We start from the raw sequence: 6838 nt of genomic DNA on the forward strand, positions 1-6838 counted from the left end.
AATTTATTATTTGAAAGGCAGAGTAACAGAGAAGCATAGTCAGAGAGAGAGAGAGAGAGAGGGAGAATGTATTCCATCCGCTGGTTAACTCCCCAAATGGCCACACTGACTGGAGCTGGGCTGATAGAAAGCCAGGAGCCAGGAGTTTCTTCCAGCTCTCCCATGCAAGTGCAGGGGCCCAAGGACTTGAACCATCTTCTACTGTATTCTCAGGCCATAGCAAGGAGCTGGATTGGAAGTGGAGCAGCAGGGTCTCAAACCAGTGCCCATATGGGATGCTGGCACTGCAGGTGGCAGCTGTACTCACTATGCTATAGTTCCAGCCCCTAATTTTTTCTTTGTACCTCAATTTTCTTATGTGAAAACTGGTGATAATAGTAGTATTTACCTCACAGGTAAATGTTAAGATGAAAAAACAAGATAGAATTTTAAAACGTTAAAGGCCTTAGTAGCTCACTTGGTCATACATAAGAGTAAAAATTGATCCTTTGTGAGAAATGGAGGAAAAACTCATGTTTGTGAATTAGTTCTGTGACCATCAAGAATGTATGTAGTGAGGCTGGAGCTGTGACTCAGCAGGTTAAAGCCAAGACTTGCCATGCCGGCATCCGATATGGGCACTGTTTTGAGTCTTGGCGGCTCCACTTCCAATCCAACTCCTTGCTTATGTGCCTGGGAAAGTGGCAGAAGATGGCCCAAGTCCTTGGATCCCTATACCCAAGTGGCAGATGCTGAAGAAGCTGCTGGCTCCTAGCTTCAGCCTGGCCTACCCCGAGTCGTTGTAGTCATTTGAAAAAGTGTATGGAAGATCTCTCTCTCTCTCTGTGTAATTCTGCTTCATATATATATATATATATATATATATTTATTTATATTTATATATTAACGAAAGCATGTAGCTTGACATAGGTCATAGAATACACTTTGAGAAATTCAGGTCTGCGTGAACTTCCTCTGTCTATGTGTAAACACCCCTTGCTATTCTGGGAAGTGTACAAAGAATATGGCAGTATATGCAGCCAATAGTGATGGATATCAGTCACTGCCTGTGGCAACTACAGAGAGAACATCATTTGGCAATGCTTAAACCCAGAAAAATACCCAGTGAGTCTGAGTATTTGTGTGAATGCCTCTCTAGGACACCTCTTTTGGTAAAAAATAGCTTAGATTTTGGAGTCATTCGAGGATGCATTAAATTGCTGACCCATCACTCATAATCCATGGAACCTAGAAAGATTGACTAAGACCATCTGAGCCTCTGTTTCCTCAACCTTAATATGGGAATGATAATGCCTACTTATAACATCATTTTGCTGTTTTAGTAAAAGAATGTGTACAATGCATCTAACACAGTAAATGAAACACAGACTGATTCCCATGATCAACAATAATAGGTACTATTTATTGTGTGCTTTCTAAGTACACAGCACTCTGGTAGGCATTTATGATGCTTTATTTACCTTTCTCTCCATGAGGTCCTATGGGATAGGTTCTATTAACCCTGTTTTTCCATAAATGAAGAAACATAGTCTTGGCAAGGTTAACTTACCTAAACTCCCATGGCCAGGAGCTGGTGAGGATATGATTTGTTCCTGTGTTTGTCTTGTGTCTAAACTCCTACACTTTCCCACACATTCATGCTACCTGCTCCTCTTCATCCCCTCTATCTTGCTCCAATTCCTTTACATCATCAAAGTGACCACAGGCAATGGAGAACACTCACCTTAAAATAAATAAAACAATTACACTATTAGTTTTCATAAACTTAATCCAGGTTAGTTGTTCATTATCAGGACTTCCCTGAACGCCAGGGCAGTATGGCCTGAACCTATCAGAGCCAGGTGACAAACCTGATTGAACACTTTGATGCATTGTCTCCAAAGAATAATGCATTTGGGGGCCTAAACTTCAACTCTCTTCATTTAATAGTTCTGAAACAATATGCTACTGAAAAGGCAGGAGGAGTTTTACTGCCCATCACTGATTTGGAGGTTTCAGATTGTCTTACTCTGAGGTCTCTCATTCAAACTAAAGTAAACAATCATCAGTGATTTTTTCTCTGAATGAGATTCACCAGCACCCTCCAATATCTCTGGGAATGTTAGCACCTCCTTGATTTCTACTTATTAGTAAACACCAGGAAGACCAATGGGCCTCCATGTTTGAAACCTAATGCACATGGCATTCAGTGAAAGATTAGTTTTATAGTTTTGTAAGAGTGACTCATTGGAGCAGTTATTCTTCCTAAGTAATAGAGTCCACTTGCTCTAGCCTAGGAGGGAAATAAAGATGAAATAGCAGCCAACTATCCCCATAGCCTTTGCAATGTTCTCTAATGGGCTTTAAGATTCAAGACATCTTCCCTAAACTTGAAACTAGAAGTAAATTATCAGGGACAGCATATACACATACCTGATTGAGTGAGATGCTTTCATTTATAGTCAGGAGTACCTTTGTATAGAAATAAGAACATTTTCTCCTGAAAGGACTCGGGATACTTAATCTACCATTCTAGAGGTAGGTAGAAATTGCAATTGTAGTCTTACCTTTATAATAGACACACTGCTAAATGTGAATCACCACTTGCTACCCTCACAACCTACCACCTCTCTCCACATTAAATGGATTTAAAACACCAATATAAGCTGGGCAAATCTTTCTAGTGACTACTAGCATCCCTCTTCATAATTGCTTCAAGCCAATTCCCATGAACTTGTTCTGCTCTATTTTATGTTGCCTTTTCCTCTGCTTACAGCATGCTCTGTTTTGACTACATACTATGGCCCCTGCTTTCCTCTTGAACTTTTGGACCCATGACCCAGTTTCAGTTTATTGTTGATGGCAGATTCTGTCAGTGTCTCCCACATCCCCTTGATATTCATTATTACGTTGCATGTAGATACTTCTTACTAACAGCATCACTGCTCTTTCCTGGGTGCTTTCTCATGCAAGGGAGAACCTGAGCCTCCTTCCTTTCAGGCATAAATCCCAGGGAGTGAACATTCCCATGAGAACCATCACCAGTGATATGTGACTTGGATACATTCCCCAGGTTCCTTTCTCTAGAATGAACAGATTCTGACTCGTGTTTTAAAGCCTTGCAGAGGCTCTCTTTGATTCAATTGCTTCATAGCATCACCTCCCTAGTAAACTAATCCTACTGAAGTCGCCTCTCAGGGTTTGCTCTTTTGGATACCCAACCTACAACACTATCCAAACTTTCAACAGGAGCATCCTCTAATACCTGAATTTCTATCTGCCTTCTGAGACCTAGGATAAGAGATAATCAGTCCTTAAGCCCTACCATAGTTTCAGGCCGGGTCAGAGCTGATCTACACACAAATTCCTTGAGGTAAAAGGTGTTTGATCCATTACAAGGGACTAAATTGGTGAGGAATTTCATGATTAATGCAAGTAAGTATGTTAAGCAGACAGTTTATAAGAACTTTCTCAAATTGTTTGGTTGTTTCAGCAATCATTTTGAATAAATCTGGCTTGGTATGCAGAGGCAGTACAATATAGTAGATAAGAGTTTAAGCTCTTGACTCACATAGAACTGGGTTCAAATTCTGCCATTGATAAAACCTTTAGGCAAAGTACTTAAGCACTCTGGGTCACAATTTCCTTATCTATGAAATGTGAATGTTAATAGAACGTATCTTGGAATTGTTGTGAGACCTAAATGCTCCAATACTAAAGTCCTTTTACAGCCTAGCAAGTTGTATGTTTTCAATAAGTTTTAGCAATCATTACCATGCCTGCTATAATATGGACAAGATTAGGCTCCTGAATCACGTAGATATTAATCTCCAAGGTCATAGGAGGGTGGATACATAATCCAATCATGATGTTTAGGAGGAAGGTCTAGTAGGAGGTCCTTGGGTAATTAGGGGTGTGCCCTTGAAAGGCAAATCCTGAGAGTTGGTTATACAAGCTGAGTTGGACCTCACCACTCTTTTCACTTCCTGTCTTGTGATATAATCTCTCTTCCATATATATTACACCATTGCCACCCTCTGACCTTACCAGACAACTGTGAAACTCCAAAATTGTAAGTCAAAGTAACTTGTTTCCTGTCAGGTATTTATAATGACAAAAATGGATTAATATATTCCTTATAATATGCCATAATATGCCTGATAGAGAAAAACAGTTTTGGAATAAATTCATGACTCATGATTTTTTTCTAAAAAGTGTAGCTTTTGAGGGCAAAATATGATGCCTTTGGATTAATACATTGTTCCTTTAATATGATTTTAGGTATCATTTCCTGGAAGCAGAGCCTGATGTGGGAATTGTTATATAAGTGATTTATTTCAGGAGAGCTCTCAGGTGAAACTTTTATGGGAGTGAGGTAAGAAAGATAAGGCAGAAAAGGGTGCTAAGCAAAGAAGTGTATTAATATAAATCTGTAAGTCAGACTAGTCCCTGATTCCAGAGAGCTCTGGAGTTTGAATGGCTCTACAAAGTTATTCTACCTTGAAGCAAAGGGAAGCCCTTTTGTACCTCATACTATCCAGTTTGGCACATTTCTAGGGGAAGGTACCAGCTCCCAAATATTTTCAGGGGAGGGGACTTTCATTACTGAGGATGATTTTCAGCAGGTGGGTGCACCTGCAAGCTGTTAGCAACCAACACTCTCAGAAGTTGGGGGTGGGGTACACTGTTTGCTAAAGAGGATCTAAATGAAACTTCAATAGTTACTATAGCACTCCTCTATTTCCACAAAATATGTCACATGTTTAATAGCACATTTTATAGAAATTTTGTTATAGCAATTATTAAAATGTCAATGCTTATTCTGCTTCTTTATCAATTGGTTATGTGAAGTATACCAATAGTCAGCTTCCTTCACCTCCAGCCCCCAAGGGTGTTACTTTTGTTGGATACAGTGGTCTTAGGCAATTATCAAGGAAGACTTGTATGAGCATCTCTACTTCTTGTATTCTCTATAACTTACTGCAGAGTTTGAGGATTCTGAATTTGCTCTCAGATCTCGTTCGGTTAGTATTTTTGCACTGAAAAAAGTCTTGGAGTGGAGAAGCAATTTCCCTGTCCAACGATCTTATATGAAGCCAACCAGTCTAATTTTAGATGGGATATTTACCTACAATACTCAACAACATGTGTTGGGCACAGGAAATAAAATATTGAACCCATCTCATACTTTCTCTAAAAATAAAATTTCTGGTAATCTTCCCCTTCATGCCAATACCTTCTGACTGTTTATTGATGGCTTACAGAGTTGGTAAGCAAAATAGGATAGTGAGAGATCACTGAATTAAGAATTAGGAGGCATGAGTGTGAGCTATAGTTTTCTACCTACCATTTGTGTGATCCTGAGAACATCAGAATTTATTTATAACTCAAACATTTATTGACTATTTTATGTTTCTTCTAGGCCTTGACCTAGAAGAAAAGAAACAATCCCAGTTTTGAAAGAAATACAATATAGGAAATGTGACTGGAAAGATAAAACATGGGAAGAAGCCAAGATGGTGAGGAGGAAGGAGGAACATGCTGAACAGGGGATTAGGACATGGTTCGTCAGCAGTGACATACCAGATTAGCTAGTGTTCTGCCACACAGAGGCTCCATGGAAATCTTAGTAGGGTAGCATATTAGAACATGAAAATTGTTATCTGGTGTTGAAGAAAAATGGGTGGGTCAAATAAAGGGTTTTATTTCTATTAGCACAGGTCATATGAAGCCTTGTCACTCATAGTGTGGCTCACAGACAAGCAGCCTTGGCATCACTGTTAAATATGCAAGATTCTAGGCCCTACTCCAGAGGCGCTGAGTTGCAATTGTTATAATAAAAAGGCCTCAGGAGGGGTACACATTTGACACAGTAGTTAAAATGTTGCTCAGGATGCTCTCATCCCTTATCAGAGTGCCTGGTCCATGTCCCAGTGTGTCTGCTTCCAATCCAGCTTTTTACCAGTGTGTACCTTGGGATATAGCAGATGATAGCTCTAGTACTTGGGTCCCTGACACCTACATGGGAGACCCAAATTGACCCAAGACACCCAGGCTTTGTCCTGGCCCAGTCCTGGCTGATGCAGGTATACAGGGAATGAGCCAGAGGATGGAAGATTTTTCTCTCTCTCTCTCTCTCTTCTCTTTTTAATTTTCTCCCTGTCTCTCTGCTTTCAAATGGAATAAAATTTTTCGTTTTAAAAAGCAACTACCTGAAGGCTCTGGAGAATTGACAAAAGTAGGCAAATTTCAGATTAAGGACAAAAGAGAGCATCAAAAGTGATTTTTATCTGGACAGCTTTAAACAGGAGGGCAAGTTGTGTCCGGCAATGCTGGAGAAACTAAGTTGATAGAAAACCCATATTATTTTTCCAGCCTGATGAACCACACAATAGCATTCAGGGCAGTCATGGCTATTTAAAAAGTGCAATTACTGGAAAGAAGAATGTGATGGAGATAGGGCCTCAAATTCTTTGTGTAAATTCTTTCACAATCTCAGACTGATGCTTGAGTCACTTACACAGAGAGGAAATTCAAAATACCCAACTAAGATATGATGACTTAGTAGAGATTGGAAATGCTACCCCAAGACAGCTTTCAGTTTAATCCCAGCCAATTTGATTGCCTTTTAAGACAAAAATAGCAGCACAATTGAGAGGGTTATAATAGAATCTGGCATAGTAGCACTGCATCTACAATAGCCAGGATTTAATCCAAAACTACTCAGTATTTGAAGGAATAGGAAAGTTGACTCATCCAATAAGGAAAATACAACCAACAGAGGACATACCCAAGGAAATTTAGAAATTGGAAATAGCAGATAGGGACTCTAAAGCAGCCATTATAGCTATGCTCAATG

Source organism: Oryctolagus cuniculus, chromosome 1, assembly GCF_051225735.1.
Source record: "Oryctolagus cuniculus isolate XC-2025 breed Fujian yellow rabbit chromosome 1, ASM5122573v1, whole genome shotgun sequence".
NCBI lineage: Eukaryota > Metazoa > Chordata > Mammalia > Lagomorpha > Leporidae > Oryctolagus > Oryctolagus cuniculus.